Genomic DNA, 20,060 nt, shown 5'->3' with positions numbered 1-20,060 from the left:
TAGTTTAGTGAGCTTATCTATAATTCCAGAGTGGGGGATGGTGTTGAAAGTCTTGGCAAGATCTAGATAAGCTGTGTGAACCACCTTACCCTCATCTATGGCTTTGGTGACTGCTTCAAAGAAGTCAATCAGGTTTAGGAGACATGATGTGCCTTTTACAAATCCGAACTGGGTGGGGTCCAGAGTTTGGAGATTACCAATGTCTTTGTTTATGAGTTCCATGATGATACGTTCCATGGCCTTGCAGACCAGGCTCATCAGGCTAATGGGGCGGTAGTTCCCGGGGTCCGTCGTGGCTCCTCCTTTGTGGAGTGGGATAACTGTCATGGTGCACCATTCAGTGGGCAAAAAGCCTGAGGTGAGGCTATGACTGAACATGGTACTTAGGTAGGGTGCCACTTCATTCTGTAGTTCATGTAGAACACAGCCTGGGATATTGTCAGGTCCCACGGATGCTGTGTTCTTCACTTTGGATAGTGTGTTTTTTACCTGTGCAGCCGTGATTACAGGAACTTTGCATTCTTCCGGTATAGAGATGGGCCCTCTAGAGGGTGAGAGGTAAAGTTAGCACTGAACCTATCTGCCAGGATGTTGGCAATATCAGTTGGTTCTGTATATTTAGAGCCATTGTGCTGTAACTCAGAGCAGACCTGAGTGTTGCCATTGAGATTCTTGACATAGCTATAGAATGCTTTGTGACTATCTATAGAGTCAGTGGCAATTTTGTTTTCATAACTAGCTTTGGAGGATTTTATGAGGGATCTCAGCTTCTTACTGAGGTTGACCAGGGCGTTCCTCCAGTCATAGGATTTGACTCTTTTTTGCAACAGTTTCTTTCTTCTGTTGTAGAGTTTGTTTATGGCAGAGGACCACCAGTCGGTTTCTTTTTTTTGGAGGATAGCATCTTGGTTATATTAGGGATAGCATGATCCATGCACTCGTGTAAGTGCTTATAAAGTGCATTTGTGTAGGATTCAGCAGTTGTACCTCTATTGTCCATCTGCATGGGTGTCATGAAGTTTGCCACTTCTGTCTTAAGATGTGTGAAGTTGGCTTTGGAGTCATTTTTTTATGGTGGTTTCCCTAATTGGGGATGGGGGCAGGATGTGGATGTCTAGGGTGATTAGCTTGTGGTCGGATCTGACCAACGAGGTATTGACCTCTGGTGTGGAACACTGGTTGCCCATGTTGGTAATGACCAGGTCTAGGATATTATTGTCCCTGGTGGGGGTGTGAATAAGTTGATCCAAGGCGCTGGAATTTATGAATTCCAGAAAATGTTGAGCAAAAGAGTTGTTACATGAGTAGTTTTCCCAGTTAATGGGGTAGTTGAAATTGCCCATTATTAGGGTGTTAGGTTGTATCCTAATACTTTCCAGTGTATCAAGAAATGAGGAGTGGGAATCCTGGGGCATGATGGGGGGGGGGGGGTATGTAGCAAGCTACAATTTGGATTGCGGTCTTGCCCAGAGTTGGTTGCACTTGGATAATCTCGGATGCATTATGCTGTTCAGCTAGCCCGGAGGTGTGGATATCCTTAATGAATATGGACACACCTCCACCTTTAGTGCTTCTTTCTGTGTTATGTGGCCGAAAGGGGTGGTATGAATTATAGCCTGGTAATGCAGGAGTGCTCTCGGAGCTTTGAACCAGGTCTCTGTCACTGCACAGATTTCAATGTTCTCCATTTTAAGAAGTGCCTCGAGTGAGTGCATTTTGAGGTTTAGACTTCTAGCATTGAGTAGCATTACCTTCAGATTTTGCTTGCTTGTACCTGTTATGGTGGTGAATTTGTCATTTGAACCTTGCCTAAAAAGGCACTATAGGGGTGGCAAGAGCCTTAGCCAGTATCTGGAATCCCAAGGGCGATAGGTGCAAGCATCTCTGGCAAAGCATCGTGGTCTGTCGATTGTGTCATCCCAGGCAGACAGATACTGGATCCCCTTAGAATGACACCAGCAGCTTAGCCAATTGTTGAAGTCAATCATTTTGTCCTTGTACTGTGGCATCATTCTGGGTGATGGCAGGATGCTACTTAGGGCTAGGGTCATACCCACCTGGGCTACATAATCCGAGAGCTCCTTCATGTCTCTTTTCATGTAGTCCAGGGAGGTATGTCTCAGGTCATTCACACCAACATGGACAATGACAGTGTCATATTTGTACTTGTTGTGGAGTGACCTGAGTGTTGTTCTTGTACACTGGCATGAGTATGCTTATTTTCTGATCATCTGGGATACGCCTTTCTCTCCACACTGTATGAGTACCCCCGGAGCCATTTCTCACCTATCTCACGCAGCATCTTTATCATATCTGTTATGACCTCATCTGAGCCTGCTGCTTTGCCTGACTTCATTTTCCTTAGTGCTATTTATACTTCTTCTTCTACAGTGGGCTCTTCTTCTTCTCTTCTCACAATAGGCTGTGTATGTCTGAGACAGTACAGCTTCTGTGGGGTTTTCTTCATTCAGAAACTGCTTGTTGTACTCCTTCCATCTGCTTTTGATGTCCTGTGGACTGGTAAACAGGTTGGTGCTGGCATCCCCTATGGAGGGTGTCTGACTATCTTCTTTGTTTTTTTTGTCTCCAACTTGTTATAGTTTATTTCTGCCACCTACTGAGCAGCTTTCCTGAAGCTGGTAGAGTGCCTACAATGCTCTGTTCTTTGCTATTGCAACTCCTTTCTTAACTTCTTTGTTAGCCAACCAGTATTCCTTCCTAACTTGGTCCATCTTTTCTCTCCTACTTTTTCCTGCACTTTTTCTTTCTTTGGATGACTTCCTGGATTTCTGCATTCCACCGCCAACTATCCTTATGTACCCTATTTCCATACCTGGCTCAACCACATATCTGTTCTGTAGTCCTCACACATGTTCTTTTGAGGCATTGCCATTTTTGGTCAACTCCATCTATTTCCTCCTCTTCTTGGGGTACTAGAGCCCTGAGTAATTCCTTGAACTGTTATACTTTCTCTCCAGTCAACTTCAAGGTCTTCAGCCTGGTCTCTGTTGACCTTAGAACATTCTCTGACCACTGCTTGAAGCTAATTGTTGCAATCAGTTGTTTATGCTGTGGGCCAACTGTTTCACTGGGGATGACTTTGCGATCACTGATTCTACACCAGTGCTCTTTCCACCTGAGTTGAAGTTTCAGACTTCACATCCTTCAGAAAATGTATGGTAATACAAAATCTGTTTAGCAACTTTCTAAGTTTAACAGAGTAACATTTATAATATGTCTCTATTTCGGGGTCTTTGTACGCCCATTATTTTTATTGATTTAATATTCGTTTATTGGGAAAGTCCAACTTGGAACAAAGCCAAATTTCAGAAGAGGCCGGGGTAGAAAGATTTCAGACCCATGTCTTTGTACGTGAGAGGAAACCGGAGCACCCGGAGAAAACCCACACGAACACAGAGAGGACATGCAGACTCCACACAGAAGGCTCCCCAGCCAAGAATCGGACTGGAGAATCTCTTGCTGGGAGGCAGAAACACTACCGCTGCACCACTTCGCCATCAGCCATAATTATTGGCTTTGTCCAGATTTCTTGTGCTAACAAGTTAAGAGGTATAATCTGTGGTAATATGTAAAATGGTTCAGTTTTCTCTCACCTGCACTCAGTCAAATGAAACTGACATTGCCACAACCTGATCCTTTGGTAAGGATGGGAAGTGTTGTAAAGAGAATTAAATTAAGTTACAAAATCATTAGGAATGAACTCAAAGCCAGGAAAATCACCCCATGTCATTTTTTAGTAGTAGTGCATAACCTTATTCAAATAAATTGCTATTTAAGCAGAGCATGATATGGTTGGCAATAACAGGTTTTTCCATTGTGTAATGTCAGTCCAAGACCAAGCAATCCTAGGTTCTGATGAAGGCTATCATTTCATTCAGCAGCAGTATATAATATACTCAGGGATACATGAGCTGACGTATTACCATTTATTAATATATGCTTTTACAAACACACATGTTTAAATACTCTACAGTGGGAGCAGCATTTTATTTTGTTTTTACAAATTTATTTATTTCAAACTAAAGCAATACAAGCAGTGAAGATGAATGGTTTGTTTAAAGTCTGTGTACACAACTCCAAATTCGAACAAAAGAAAATAAATCAAAACATGACCAGGGTTAGTATATTAACCCGGGCCATGTTTTGGTTCATTTTCTTTTGTTTTATTTTAGAGTTTTATAAATTTATTTATTTATTTATTTAATTTGATGACAAGGTAAGTAGGATCGTACTTGGACTTCTGTCAGCCCCTATCTGGGCCATAAAGTAATGCAACAGTTTCAAGATATTGCATACCTCTCAATTATCCATGTTTTCACAGAACACCTAGATGTTTATTTTATGTTTTTGGTCTTTTCCTCATAAAATTTGTGGTTTCCTGGCAAGTCACTAAGGATTGAATTCACTCAATGTTGTATCTTTCCGCTTTTCCCGGTTAGGGGTCGCCACAGCGGAACTCCGGTCTGCTAATGATTGGCAGTAGATTTTTACGTACCGAGTTGCCAGCCCTGACGTACAACCTTCAACGAAGGTACGCCCATTCACGCATGTCTCCACACAGAAGACGCTTTAGCTGAGAATCGAACTGGACAACGTCTTACTGTGAGGCGACAACACTACCGCAGCACCCCCACCGCAGCTCTACTCTCAATAATGACATAAATTTGAGTTCCAGACTTACATCCTTCAGAAAATTATACTAATACAAATCCTGCTACCCTAGAAATTTTCTAAGTTTGCAAGAGCAATGTTTAAAACCTGTCCCTATTTTTGGGCTTTTGTCCTTCCATTATTTTAGGTATTGTCCCTATTTTTTGTGTTAAAAGGTATGAGATATTGGACTTCAATTATAATACTTTCATTGATATATAATGCATTACTTTTGAATAATTAAATAGTATTAATAATAGTTTTGGGTATATTTACATTATATGTGTCATAAACTGCAGTTTTTAGTAAATCAATTAGTTACAACTGCTTCATTTTAATACAGTTAGTAGCAGTTCAAGTATTTCAATTTTAGTAGTGTATAATTTATTATTAGTTGCAATACATAATATTTTTGGTTTATGATTCCACTTCAGAGAAACTTAGAAACTTCTGTAATAGTTTCTGTACAATGGTGTAAAATGGTGTAGGAGAAAATGAAACTAGTACTTAAATGTATACAGCGGAAAGTTTAGGAAAGCGGTAACATCGAAAGGATGAAAGCTTGTAAACAGAGGCAGATGAAATATGTTTACTATCCACTCTCTCTGGAACATATTTATTTTACATTGTCTCTGAAGCTGCAGAAAGAATAGGTATCCTTTAGGTGTTCCAGTAGCTTAGAACTAAAATGAAGTGCAGTTAGCTTAATTTCTAATATCCACAAATGATGATTCTAGTTCACTGGTCCAGCCTTCCAAATCTCTTCTCTCTCATATGGCAAGTACAAACTGTGACCTTTCGAATGTTAGGAATTGTGTGTATTGAGAGGTTCTTATGTTTAGTTTGTGTCTCAGCAGGGGACAATATCTACTTTGGATTAGGCTGAAGGTTGGTGTCAACAAAAGAAGGGTTGCACCAAAACAGACAAGAAGACATTTAGCTTCTTGTATAGTAATGAATTAGAATTAATTTATTTTTTGGGGGGAATGTAGAGAACCTATTAATTTTATTAATAGTGGCTTGGGTGACTGGGCCTTCGGAATGGAGTTACGAACAATTATTAATAGGCCATACTCCAGCTGTGTTTTTTAGATGTTGCTTACTATTGTGGATTAAGGGGTTAGATATCTTGAGTCAGTGTATAAGGCTTTCAGCTGCACAGTTACTTTGTTTACCATTTGTTCTATGTGCTCTTTAAATGCAGTGTTGAATCCATTTATTGACTCAAGTACTTTTATTTCTGTATGTTTTACAATCTGTTTCCAAGCAGAATAATATGGGATTTAATTTATTTCTGGTGCCAAACAGTATATGAGGTATTTTATTAGTGTTGCTTAGGAATTTGTTACCTTCGACCCAGCACCAAAGAAAAACTTAATCATCTGGTTACTGATTCTGTGCGGTATTAACAGTGGATCAGAACCTAATATATAAAAACCACCTGCATGTAATGTGGCAGCTGTAGACGGGAATGTGCTACTGATAAATGATAGAGCAAAATCCCAAAAAGGGAAGGCATCACTGATCAGTATTAGCAAAAAACTACAGGCACTCATAAAATTGTCTAAGGCCAGCTTTGAGAGAAAAATTGCACAGGACACTAAGGATAATCACAAGGCTTTCTTTAGTTATGTTAGGAACCTGGGTGGTAATTTCCAGATATGCTCAGAATTAGTCCAAAATGACAAAAAAATACACTGAACCCACAGACATTGCCAACATCCTAGCTGACAGGTTCAGCGCAAACTTCTTCCCCCCTTCCCACCAAAAGGGCAAATATCTATCCCAGCAGAGTGCTGCCCCCTGACATCTCAGATGCTCAGGTAAGAGCCACCCTCTCCAAAGCAAAAAACACAGCATCAATGGGACCAGACGGTGTCCCGGGCTGTGTCCTACATGAACTCCAAGAAGAGCTAAACCCAAACATAAAACTACTGTTCAATCTCAGCCTTACTACAGGATATGTGCCCAAAGAGTGGCGTACAGCAACAGTGGTTCCTCTCCATAAAGGTGGTGCCTCATTGGATCCTGGAAACTATCGCCCCATAAGCCTGACTAGCTTGGTCTGCAAAGCTATGGAAAGGATCATCATGGACCTCATAAATAAAGATATTGGGGACCTACAGACACTGGATCCTACCCAGTTCGGCTTTGTTAAGGGCAGATCCTGCCTCTTAAACCTGGTTGATTTCTTTGAAACAGTCACCAAGGCCATTGATGAGGGGAAGGTGGTCCACACAGCCTACCTGGACCTCGCAAAAGCCTTCGATCCAATACCCCACTCGGGCATTATAGATAAGCTCACCAGCTTAAATATAAACCCCTATGTCAATAGATGGATTGCAAACTGGCTCAAGGACAGAACCCACATGGTTAGAATTGCTGGAGCCATGTCAGACTCCAAACCAGTTACAAGTGGTGTCCCACAAGGCTCAGTCCTGGGACCTCTCTTGTTCGGTATATATTTCTCGGAGGTACAGGCCAACACAGAAGGACTGTGGCTGACCAAGTTCGCAGATGACTGCAAACTGGACGCCATAATCGACTCTCCAGCCGACACAAGCATCCTCCAAAAGGGCCTCATAGAAACAGACAACTGGTGCCAGAGCCATGGCCTCAAGCTAAATGCCAAAAAGTGTATAGTCATCCCCTTTGGAAAAAACAAAGTGCCCACAAATTACCACATGGGTGGTAATCCATTAAATACAGAAGAAGTAATTAGGGACCTGGGGACCCAAGTTGATAGCAATCTCTCATTTGACAACCACGTGGCCAAAGTGGTTAGAAAAACATTTTATATAGCCCACCTAATCATGAAGGGATTTACATCTAGATCAGGGGAGGTCATTGTGCCTATTTATTCATCCCTCATCAGGCCCGTAATTGAGTACAATGCCCCTTTTGGGATGTACCTTACCAGACACCTGCAGCAACTGGAAAGACCCCAAAAGTACCTCACCAAGAGGATCAAAGGGCTCAAACAGATGCCATATGCTGCCCAGTTAAAGAAACTCCAGCTCTACTCAGTGGCATACCGCCTGTTCAGCGGCGATCTGTGCCTGACGTATAAAGCCATGTCCAACCCGGAATTAATGGACATGCTGCACCTCAGAAAATCCAAATCCCATCGAGCTACATGCTCGAGAGACTTGAACCTCAGCACTGAAATAAATAGGACATGCTGGAGGGACAGATTCATAACCCAGAGGCTCCCTTCACTCTGGAATAAAATCCCAGTCCAGGTTAGGCAGAGTCCCTCATTGACTCTCTTCAAGAGAATCTTGATGAGTGGATGGGAGATCGTAGGTTTACCCCGGGTATCACTTCTGTGTCACTGTTAGACAGAGGCACAGTATACTAACCTCGAAAAAGGGCATAGCAAAATAAATTTAAAATGGGTGGCGAAAGCCAAACACATTCTGGCTAGGCTTATAAATGCCCTAGGGCAGATAGCCTAGTATGAACCTATGAACCTATGAACCTATGATATAATTCATAAAAAGAGAAACAAGAACTGGCACTAATGTGGATCTCTATGTGACACTGAATATGAAAGTTCCTATGCTGACTATCTGGTTTCCAATCATGATACTGAAAGTTTTATTACTGGGAAAAGGCATTATTCATTTTATTGGATTAATGATAAATACAATACTTTTTTATTTTTATTTATTTTCTGAATGACTGAATGAGCAGATTGTGGTTTACACACCCAAATTAATTCATGACTGCATCTCGTGTCACTGTCCTTTCATCCATTGTAATATACATTGTGTCCTCAGTCAAGTTAATATATTGCATTTAGTAGACTATGATTTTATTTAAAATACTGAGAGTAAGGCAACAGGCCACAGCTATTGATATGCTCTTTCATCTTGCACTAGATTATTTTCTCCAGAATTATCTTTGTGAGTCAGAGATTAGTTATAGGCCAGTATTCCTGAGGTGTACATTAAATGGATGAAAGTGCAAAACATTAATAAAGTTAATTTCCTGGAGTACCTCTCACTTTGTTTTTGGTTGGAATGTCTTAATTATATGTAAACAAACAAACAAACAAACAAACAATTAAACAGATAATTGGAATCTGAACTGTGTTTAATCAGATGAAAGAACAAAATTATTTTCTGTAAATTTTCTATAAGCATGCAGCAAAAACAACTTATGTGAAAGAAACACATTTCAATTCTTACCATTTTAGATAGGGAAGTAGAAAGATAATTATTAAGTCACTTGAGTCAGAAGGAGACCCTAAATTCCATCTATTATTGTTGTAGTACATGAAGAAGCTCTCTTAGTTAATGCTACTTCTGGCAAATGTTAAAATAAGAGTAAGAATATATGCTGCAAACTGTAACTTTTCCTGAAAGAAATTTAGAATCCTGTCTTCTTTGTCTACATATATAATCTAAGTGGCAGGATGTTTCCTGTCTAAATTAACTAAGCCTTTACGTACTTTGTTGAGTATAAGGAGCATTGTCTGATCTAACACATTAGAGCAAATGCTCTGCTACCAAGTTGAGAAGATTCAATATGAGCAAACATACACAGACCCCAGCTGGATCCTCCTAAAATTTAGTACTGAGAAAAACAGACCCTTACATATTACAGCAGCATATCTTCCTCCTCTTCCTGTGCCTCTTTCTAAGTCAAATCTGTTATTTTTGAAAGATGCTTAGCTAGCAACTTCAGTAAGAAATGAATCCACACAAAAACAAACATTGGATTTCGACATTAACATCACAGACCCCCTCTCAAACAAAATTTCCCTATTTCCAGCCAAAAAGAACCTACCCGCCCAAATCTGTGCAAGAACAATCACTTAGCTCTTGACCTATATATCACTATTGAACCATTAACTGTCTCAAACATTTCCATTCCCTCCCACCTTCAGTGAACACTCCCCAGTCATCTTTCAGATCAGCAATCTATCTCTGAAATCTCCCCCAAGTTTATCTTCTTCAGACCTTAATCCACACAAGATATCAAATTACAAAACCATCTAACTGGTTTACTATAATGAACATGCAAAGTGTTAACATAGCAACCAGAATGCTTACCCAAATACTCCTCCATCTGTAGGATAAATTCCTCCATGATAAAATATCTTCTTCAAATTAGAACAAACCCCACAGACCACAAAACAGCTTATTCTCTCTTCAAGCTAAGGAATGAAGCCTGGCAGTCATGGAAAAACAATCCAAATCCTGACAACTGTGTTACATTTACCAAACTCTGGAACTTGGCTAAATAATCCATACAGAGGCACAAAACAAACCAGTTCAAAGCCAAGAAACATGCTTCTGGTATGAGGTCAGTCTGTCCAATGCATACAAATTCTCTGACAACAAAATTTCTCTAAACTTAGTATGGACAAACCAAGGACCACTCACCTGCTATAATTTTGTCAGCGAATTTAGCCACCTTCTCCAAACTATCAACAGCATCTCCTCTCTCCCAGAACCCTCTTCCTTCATTACACTTCCTATTATAAATAAATCTCACTTAAAGAAATCAAAAACCTACTTGAAAACTGCCCGTAGACCTCTCCCCAAGTTCAGACCACATTTTTCCTTGGTATGTCTACCACCACACGGAATTTCTATCCCAGCATCTTTATCACTTGTTACCTTTTGCCTGGCACAAAATATGCTGTCATACATTTGGAAAACAACACTCATTGCTCCCCCCACCCACCCACCTAAACAATGTAAAGATCAGAGTACTTAACACTTTCATTTTATTTCGATCCTACCCACAAGGTACTAGAAAAACATCATATATGTCCATCTCTTAAACTACATTCAGCAATACCATCCCCCTAATCTGATGGTTGATACAGATCATTAAGAGAATTAGCTGTTAATGAACTTCTTCATGTGGTGCTGGGTTTGATTCCCTCAGTATTCATTTATCTACTATGTGTTTTTTGAGCAAAGTAACTTAACCAGACAGTGCTTTCGGGCAACCGAGAATTTGGGCTGAGCTAATTAATGGTCTCATGGATTGCATGCCTAATCACTACCAATAAACCTATGAACCTGAAATAGCATGAATTCTGGACAGGTTGCAATACAATGATGTCACTTGGTGCCTAACTGATGACGTTCTCCTTAACATGGACAAAGATAATTGGGTAGCACCAATATTTATTGACCTCAGAAAAGCCTTTTACTTAATAAATCACCAACTCCTCCTCATCTGTCTTCAGAACATTGGCATTAGTAATACATCCATTAGACATTAGCATTAGTAACACATCCGTCAAACATGGCATTAGTAACACACCCATCAAACACTGGCATTAGTAACACACGCATCAAACATAGCATAAGAAACACAGCCTTCAAATATTGGCATTAGTAACACACCCATAAAACACTGGCATTAGTAATACATCCATCAAAGACTGGCATTAGTAACACACCTATCAAACATTAGCATTAGTAACACACCCATCAAAGATGGTATTAACACACTCATCAAACACTGGCATTAGTAACACAACAATCAAACATTTGCATTAGTAACACAACAATCAAGCATTGGCATTAGTAATACACTCATCAAACACTGGCATTAGTAGCTCACCGATCAAACACGGGCATTAGTAACACAACAATCAAGCATTGGCATTAGTAATACACTCATCAAACACTGGCATTAGTAATACATCCATCAAAGACTGGCATTAGTAACACACCTATCAAACATTAGCATTAGTAACACACCCATCAAAGATGGCATTAACACACTCATCAAACACTGGCATTGGTAACACAACAATCAAACATTTGCATTAGTAACACAACAATCAAGCATTGGCATTAGTAATATACTCATCAAACACTGGCATTAGTAGCTCACCGATCAAACACGGGCATTAGTAACACAACAATCAAGCACTGGCATTAGTAATACACTCATCAAACACTGGCATTATTAACTCACCAATCAAACACGGGCATTAGTAACACACTCATCAAACACTGGCATTAATAACTCACCAATCAAGCATGGGCATTAGTAACACACCCATCAAACACTGGCATTAGTAACAAACCCATCAAATATGGGCATTAGTAACATATCCAGCAAGTGAGTTCAAGACTTCTTGTCAAACAGATTCTTTAAAGTTTAAGCAGGCTCTTCCTTCTATTGCCCGCACCTCTTTCAATGAGAGTACCCATGTTTCTATCCTAGCTCCCCTGCTCTTCTTCATTTTCATTAATAGCGGAACTCATGACCTTCCTAATCTACAACTCATCCTCTCTGCTGACTTTTATTTCTTATTTTTATTTTACATTTATTTACTGGGGAGTTCCAGCTGAGCTAGTAGTTCATTTTCAGCGGAGGCCAGGGGAGAAAAAGCTCCACATATAAAAGTTTAATGTTTAAAATAGTATAACAGTTAAAAAGTTTAACATTATGATAAGCAATCTGAGATGGGGTACAATCATTACAATAGTTGTTGGCATGATAATCTTTAGGTACCACCACAATCACTCTATATTCGAAAAGCATCGGCAACAAAGACCTTAGTTCAATTAATTCCTGACTCATTAACAACAAAATAATAAATGCCACAAAAAACAAAAAAGTATGTTATGTGACACAGCCTAAAAATGTAAAAAAAAAATCACGTCTAAGTCATTCAATATCACCACCCTTTGTGGCTCACCAACAGATACCACAATCTTCTTCAAATACCTTGATTTGCGGTTGAGCCATTCAGTAACATTCCATACCCCTATTGAAAGATCAAGTGCAAATGTTAACTCATTCCTTTTCTGAGCAAGGAAAATCTCACTCAACCTTTACATTCTAGTCAGGGCAGCTATAGGTAAAGATCTCCTTTTGGTCCAACTTGAATATGGACTACCCACAAAAGTCACAGCCTCTAAGAAAAACTCCTCCAACTCACAAAGTATTAAACTTACTCACACTCTCATGAGCACCGATGCTTCACCTTCAAAAACAGCCCAAGCTGTCACAAATTGTTTATCATAATGTACCTGCAAATGTTCAGTTGTGATCAGTGTACTATCTCAGTAAACAAATGTAAGATAAAACAGAATACAACATAAACTCTTTTCATCTGCTTACATGATCAAAATTTTGCATATTGCAACACACACCTGAAAAATATTGACATGCAAATTAAATAGACCTCATCACATAACCCACTCTAATATTTGTGTTCCTATCACTACTTCTGCTCCTAAATATAGATATATTTGCACCTGTGCTGTGGTATGTGTTCTCAAACTACTCCCCTGACCCCTTTTCCATTTATGTGTGTGTGTGTGTGTGTGTGTGTGTGTGTGTGTGTGTGTGTGTGTGTGTGTGTGTGTGTGTGTGTGTGTGTGTGTGTGTGTGTGTGTGTGTGTGTGTGTGTGTGTGTGTGTGTGTGTGCAAGTGCGTGTTGTGTGTGTGTGTGTGTGTGTGTGTGTGTGTGTGTGTGTGTGTGTGTGTGTGTGTGTGTGTGTGTGTGTGTGTGTGTGTGTGGGAGGGGGGATTAATTCTACTGCCATGACAATATTATCCATCAACGTATGTCCCAATAAATGCATTATATGCATATGTATCCATCGGTTTTCTACTTATCTTTCACTCTGTTATCTATAAAATTCTGTATATAATTTCCTCTTATTGTGATATATTCACTAGGGCTGTACCTGCAAATGGTCCACTACCCAGTAAACAAATCAGTTCCAGCTGTATCAATGACAAAATTATCCTCATATTTCCATTCATAGTAACATATTATATTATCTGAAATTGGATATTAAAACATAGAATAACCCATATACATGAATAAATTGCACCCCAAAGTAAATAAAAACTACCAAAATGGCCCTAAAACTTAGGAAAATATGCACTATCTGTATGAATACATGGAAACTTACCTATTAAATATATGTTTCCTGTGTTTTACATTTTCATAAGTTTAGCAGCATTAATTTGTCAGCAATTTTATCTCTAATGGTGCTATGCATTTGTCTTTTGTTTAGAGTTTTTTTTCTGGTGGTATCTAAACTGTTGGCAATAGGTTATGACTATTCAAGGAAAATCAATAAACTAAATCTAAAACACTAACTGTTCTGCTAGCCAGTTTTGATGTCCACTGTGTATATTTACAAGAAATTCATAGCTTAGCACATCAGACAAGCCTATTAAAATGAAGTGACTAGGTCATCTATGGATGAAAGTAGGTGACACAACCTGTGGCAGTGTCCCTCAATAGAATGAATTTAAATTTCACAGTTGGTCCTGTTTTTTTCTCTCCAATATGAGAGACTAACATTTACCTTAACTGTATTGTTAACAACAGAAAATATACTTCAGCATTAGTAAGTGACCATATACTCTAAAATGCAAAATTATTTGCTTCAGAGAATCTTAATATGATATATTGCCTAATAACCAGAACCTTTATCCTGGCCAAGAAAAGAATAACTCATTCTCAGGTAAAGCAAAACCACTGTTGCTCCTGTAAAAAACAATTAGAATGATGGAGATGATATTTTGTATGTTGCTGCCCTGTATTCTATAGCAAATAAATTGATTCCAACATTCTATTCTGGACTATATATTCTTTTTAGATTCTATTTTGTTTGCTGTTCATTAGATCAGCACTGCAAAACGTACAGCAAAATAAAGCTCTACCTTGATATCTGATCAGTCACTTGAGTTTTTAAATTGGAATGCTTTTTAGCAGTGAAGAAATTGCACGCGTCCATGCGTGTGCACACACACACACACACACAACACACACACACACACACACACACACACGCACGCACATGCGCACACACGTACACACACACACACACACACACACACACACACACACACATGCGCACACACGTACACACACACACACACACACACACACACACACACACACACACTGGACTATATATCTGCCAGGCAACACAGTAAGAAATCTACCTCCCTGTACTAGCAAAAGATTCATTTAAAATTATCTGAATAGGTGAACTTTTCATGAAAGTGCTCTGGACAAATTATGGATGAGTACAATTCTGAGCTATCAGGAATTTAAGCTTCATACAGTTGGCCCATTTTCCTAGATAAGCGGATAGTGACTCACATGTACCTTTTTTGTATTACTGTCGTTCAGCATTCTCATTTCTTTGCTTCATTGATCTAAGTTCAACAAACCATATCTGCAACACTGCAAAGTTTGCCCCAGAAGCCAGTTTCACTCCCACTCTGCAATTTGACTTGGATCATGTTGTAAACAAAAAGCAGTTGGACATGGCCTATTATCATGGCTCCATATAATGTATGATTTACCAGAAATGAGTTTAAAGTACTTTAACTATCCATATATTATTACTGTTTCACCTAACTGATGCCATTAGAGGTTGGAAAATACTGTGTTTAACCATTGACTATAAAACAAAATGCTAACTGAAGTATATTCTTTCTTAGTATTTTAACCCTTGATTTTTTGTTTGTTCAAAATGTATTACTTTGGCAAAATTATGATACAGACAAGTCACTTTTGCCATCTCTAGAGAGGCTGGCATCTCTCTCATCTGATAATTGTGGCTGAGATCTAGCTTCTGGCTGTTGTTGTAGACACTGAAAGTTAAGCTAGCTGTGCTTACTTTGTGTGTAAGGGGATGCATAGATCCAATGTTTAAATCATGGACAGTGTAATTTCAATTTATTATTCTAAAATGTATAATTCTCCTTCTGCATTAGCAACCACTATCGGTGAGCTTTTTTACAGTTCTATGCTTTTATTATGGTGAACAATCAATGACCTACATCCTATAAATTTGTATCAAGCTCTAGTATGCTAGGTTTTCTTTTTAGTGCCAGAATTTAAAAGATTTTCAAATTAGAAATGTCATTATGTTTAGATTTATGATATCAGAAATAACACATTCAAGGGATTGACAAGCAAGGCTGTAAAAACTAAAGAGTCTAAAATACCAGGGCTGGTTGTGGGACCTCCCTTATATAACAACATTACAATGGCTGTTTTCCAGCCTTTGCGGACATAGTCCATTGTCAGACTTATGACAGAGGGGTTTAAAAGAGGTTCCAGTAGGTCATATTCTGTCCTAATTATTAATTTTCCTGGTACATTACCATAATCCATGGATGCAATATTCTTTCTTTTAGAAAGACCTGCTAGGATTTATTCCATAGTGATCATAGCTAGTGAGAGACTTAGGACTTGAGGTGGTAGCTATGATGGTGAGTGATGTGAAGATTTCACTAAATTTGTTGGCTAGGATATCTGCTATTCATTTGGTGTCAGAATGGGTGGCATCATTGTATATCAATTTTGAAAAACTGTGGGTCTTTTTCTTAGCCTTTTAACATAATTAAAAAAAGATTTATAATTTTTATCAGTGGCCATTTTCAGTTTACAAATAGCTCTTTGTTTTCTGTTTACTTCTTTAAGGTCTTTGCTAGCATAATTGAGTATCCTCTTAAGAGGCGAGTGGGTTCATAGAGTAGTACTAGGCTAACTGCCCTTGTGGGCCATTTTAAGCCTAGCCAATTACCCCATGTGAGAATCAAATCCTGTACCTTGTGTCTATCAGATAAACTTCCTAACCATTATTCCACCCTCTGTGAATGCATGCAATAATGTAGCACTTTCTTTTGTTGTAGAAATTATTTATGTGAGTTCTTTGCCATAAGGGCTTGTTTTGTATTTTAAATTTTTCCTTAGTATTTGGGGCTCCTCCAATCCTATATGTGAATATTACAAGCATGTCATCTGGCTTTGTGGTCATGGATAATACCTGTGGAACAGTAAAAGAAGGGGCAGTGTTAGTTAGGATAAGAGCCAGGATACTGTGCTGCCTAGCAGGACTGCTTACCGTCTCTTCTTGGTAGTTCACACTTATATAGTCAAGAAAGCATTGGGCATGTTTCCATTTACAGTGGAAGTGAGCCAGTTTATTTCAGGGTAACTAAACTCAGAAAGAATAAATGCATTAGGGTTAATAAGGATACTGGGTATGGTGATAAAGTAGCGATCATGATTCATGATCTATGGAGAAAAGGAAAGTGATCAATATGTAGCTATTAAGTAGAAGTTGATTTTGTTTATAGTAATCTGAACTTCCAAAATTTCAACTTAGGAGCATGAAGACTCTGCCTTCATATTAACAGTTCTCTGATAATGACTGACACTCTCTTACAGATACCCAGAGGTCTGAATGCACTATAGGTACAGAACACAAGAAAATGGGGGTGGGGGAATCTTTCATTGTATTGAATCCATCTGTGTTACTCCACATATATTCGTGTTCAAATTCCAGGTGGGTTTCGATCTTGAGCATATATTTGTTAAGATTTCTGGCACTGAGTAGAGCCATGTTAATGTGCTCTGAGTTGGAACTTGCTAGGTGAGAATGTCAAGTAGGCAGGCAATATATATTTTGAAATTCTTTTTATTTCTTAGGTTTGTTCATGAGTCGCAAAACATTCTACATTCATGGAGAATATTCAGAAAGATTGCAAATGCAGGCACACAGTGAGAGACAGCCTGGTGTGCATAGTGCTACAGAGCCTGGTGCTTGTTATGTATGTATAAGTGGAGGGACTGCACTGAGGTGCAGTAAGTTAGGCAAGACAGTACAAGGAGAACAAACAGTTGATGCTGTGCTTGTTCACATGCACAACAAAGTGCCTCTGATGTATGATATGCACCCTGTTTGCAGCCCTCAGATGGTCACCATATCACAGTGGCAAGGAAGTTCATTATATACATGGGGAGGAAAGGGCAATGCAGTACAGACAGAAATGTTTAAGACCAAGCAGAGGAACATACAGCAGGATGATCTGAAGATGAGATGAGAGGGTAAGGATGGAGGGGAATGTTTTGAGACAGGAACCTATTTTCGTTAATTTTAATAAAGGAATAAAGGGATAGTAACACGGTTCAATTACATGGAGAAAGGAGGATAAAGGTAAGGTAGCAGTAGCACATAAACAGATGTATACACTGGCAAGGCCAACAGGGAACAAGGTGATTCAAAAAAGTAGGGAATAAGTAGATTATAACAACAAGGGACTGCCATTCAGTGATGACAGCACTGGAAGACAAACAGAGGATGGGAGGGGAAACACCATAAAAAGAAACAAGGACAGGGATGGAGGGAGGGAGTAGTATTTTGGGCCTGGCAGTCCAGCCCATATTTGAACCTGCCCTAAAGTCACTCATCCCCATGGCTAACTGCAAGTGTAAGTACACCCTCAAGTGGCTCAGTGGTGTGGTCTAGGCAGATGCACAACTCAACAAACCATACAAGGAAATGCTTAAGGGTGTTTAAGGGTGCTAAAATAGACACATAGTCAATAATTCACCTCATCCTACACAAGCTGCCACACAGCCTACTGAGTCATTAAGGTGGGCCCCTCCACTCTTCTTTCAGAAATGAAAACTTCCCTCCTCTGGAGAAGTAGCTACCAGGGCCACTAGAGAGTGCTCATGTCACCTTCTGCAAAGACACCTTCATCATCCTGCAGTGAGAAAGGCCTGGAGACTACTGGCAACTGACCAGTGTGTTTGTGTTCCTGCTGCAGGACATGATGGCTACTACTTCCCCTCTGCCTGCATTATGTCTGATTCTGAAAAAAAAGCAAAATTGGATGAGTAGAGGAACAATAAAAAACACAATCAAATATGGGAAAAAGAGAATAATAAGAGCACATAAGCAAGTGAGGTTTAATGTAATATGATGTCTTGTAACTGCCAGCAACACATTGCAAGCGCCCCAATGCTTGGAGAGTCTGACCTCCCTCACCTGGCAGACCGACTAATTAGACTCAGTCCCCTTCTGGAGCTCTGAAACATAAACATGACAGGGACACATCAGCATACCCCATGCAAATGAACTGAAAATTAGGTGAATCTTCAAGTCCTGTGTAACAGTCCCAATGCAACACAAACCAACTTACAAAGCACGGGTAGTTATCCCTCTGTAAAGTCTTCTTCCCTTTGGTGGAGAATGTCTGGGTGGCTCCTCCACAGATCACTGTACTTATGGTGGCATTGCTCACTATTGTGAAGGACGTCAGTGGAATTTCTCAGCTCCCTGGCATGCTGCTGCCATCCATTTCCATTATATAATGGGCCATTGAACATGCCAAACAGATGCTCCTTTTACTTGCTATGCAGAAAGTGCATGAAAATCCTGCATTTCTTTGTATATCAAGCTGGAACTCTTTCAAAGACAGTATCATATCATGCCATGGCTACTCTATAGGTATGACTCTGGAGAAAATTGACAGCCAGAGTGCAAATCTACACATCATGGACACCACATAACATGCATCAATGAGCTTCTTGGTAGAATAATATGCAGTGACAACAGCAACACACCAAAGTCCCCTAGTGCATTCAAAATTGACATGCTCAGAATATTCAGGAGCACAAGCACTGCCACCATACATGAATGCACAGTGCAAACATGTACTATGCTTTCCCCTCGGCATGTCAGCATGCTGTTCATTGGCTGCAGTGTGGATAAAAAACATTAGTAGCACACTATATGGATGTGTTACCTTCAAGTCACCAGTTCTCAGACAAGCTGTAATGTGGTCCCCGTACAGATTTATGAGACACCAAAGGCTAAGCACCCAGTAGAATCTACCTATCAACATATACATGGGCAATCCTCATAGTACAGAGTAGGGCTGATAATACATGCTGTTATGGCATGTTTCAGAAACATTCACACAAAATCACCACATTTGCATAACATTGGTAGTACTAGGCCTGTGTTAGTATGATAAAAGGTGCAGTTGTCATTATGGTACTGACAGTATTACAGTAATGGGAATCTATATAAATATGAAATATAAAAGCATGCCACAGGACTATAAGTGCAACTGTAGACAAAATTTGTTGTAAAAGAATACAAACACAGCAAGGGGGGGGGTTATACCTACAATAAGAAGACCCCAGGGACCAACTAGTGCTGTGGGAGGATGAGATGGAATAGTAAACAGGGCATGGCTATGCTCAGTCCACCTGTGAGAAGCTACATCACTGTATATTTCTGTTGCACATCGAGGGATAGTAAGGGAAGGGACAGACTATGCTACAGAGGGGAAGGCTAGCAGTCACATGAAAGAAAGGAAGTGGATCAGGCAAGGTTAATGGTGTAGACTGAAAAGGTGTGCAAGCATTGAGAGCTTGCTGTGGGGTCTAATTAGGCAATGGCTACAATATCTACCACATGGACTATGTGGCCTACATCCTGCATGTTACGTCCTGTGCTGTATACATGGAGCCACTGCATAGCACACTGTTGTAACCTGGCCTGAACCATGATGGTATAGCAACCATGCCACATTCCCTTCACACATCTTCAGCAGAACCAGTGGGC

The sequence above is a fragment of the Protopterus annectens genome, chromosome 2.part2 (assembly GCF_019279795.1).
Source record: "Protopterus annectens isolate FY-2018-M chromosome 2.part2, PAN1.0, whole genome shotgun sequence".
Taxonomy (NCBI): Eukaryota; Metazoa; Chordata; order Ceratodontiformes; family Protopteridae; genus Protopterus; species Protopterus annectens.
The sequence above is the reverse complement of the archived record's forward strand: the minus strand, read 5'-3'. Positions refer to the sequence as shown.